Source organism: Octopus bimaculoides, chromosome 26, assembly GCF_001194135.2.
Source record: "Octopus bimaculoides isolate UCB-OBI-ISO-001 chromosome 26, ASM119413v2, whole genome shotgun sequence".
Taxonomy (NCBI): Eukaryota; Metazoa; Mollusca; class Cephalopoda; order Octopoda; family Octopodidae; genus Octopus; species Octopus bimaculoides.
The window spans coordinates 1,845,243-1,846,224 of NC_069006.1; the positions used below are offsets into that span (position 1 = coordinate 1,845,243).

The window sequence follows — 982 nt, forward strand, 5'->3', positions numbered from 1 at the left end:
CAGGAGATGGTGGCGAACCTTGCTGTACTCTTTCATCACAACTTTCTCTCACTCTTTCTTCCTGTTTCTGTTGTACCTGTAATTCAAAGGGGCCAGCCATGTCACATTCTGTCTCACGCTGAATCTCCCCGAGAACTACGTTAAGGGTACACGTGTCTGTGGAGTGCTCAGCCACTTGCACGTTAATTTCACGAGCAGGCTGTTCCGTTGATTGTGTCAACTGGAACCCTCGTCGTCGTAACCGACGGAATGCCAACAACAACAACTTGAAACTGATAGATATTAGTAATTTGTTATGTGCTCAAAGCAAAAAATTAATACCGCTAATTATCTTAAATTTATACTTTAAATTACAAAATTACATATCTTGAAAACTATTCGAATCACTTGCTTAGTTTGATTTCAATGCACTAATTAACTTTTTAAATAAATTGTATACACCTATTTATTATATAATTTTTTTTTTTTTTTTTTGGTAATTTAAATTTTACCGTTCTTGTTTAGGAAGGAAATATCGTGGAAGCTTTGATTATAACTTGACTAAATAATTAATTAAAATAAACTTATTTTCATGTTAATTTTTGAATTATATTATTTATTTTTGAATCATGGATTTAATTAAATCAGCACATAAAACTTTTCTTAACTATCATAGAAGAAGAGAATGGACTAAGCGGAGCAGGAGCACTCACGTGGAAGGAAAGTGTAGCTGAAGAGGTCACAGATGTGTGACGAAAGATTTCTAGGCAATGGCCATGAGGTAGAATAAGAACAGCAATAAACGAATGAAGAATGAATATATTGTGTTTGTGTTTATTTGGCAAAAAGAAAAAAAAACTATGACCAACCTGAAATCCAACAATATCTGTTTCAACACGCGGTTTCACATCAGGAATTTTGCAACACAAATTCATAAGCGTAATATTTCAGCATACATGCATGCATACATACAAACATATATACATATATATATATATATATA

At 32.9% G+C, this 982-nt stretch overlaps 1 long non-coding RNA gene across 1 annotated transcript in view; it reads left to right on the forward strand.

The window, feature by feature from the left end:
- Positions 1 to 769, forward strand: part of LOC128250929 (uncharacterized) — a 59,886-nt gene extending 59,117 nt beyond the window's left edge. Inside the window, exon 3 of the long non-coding RNA XR_008266867.1 lies at positions 656 to 769. This is a non-coding gene — a long non-coding RNA (uncharacterized LOC128250929). The remainder of the gene's footprint in view (positions 1 to 655) is intronic.
- The last annotated feature ends 213 nt before the right edge of the window (positions 770 to 982 follow it).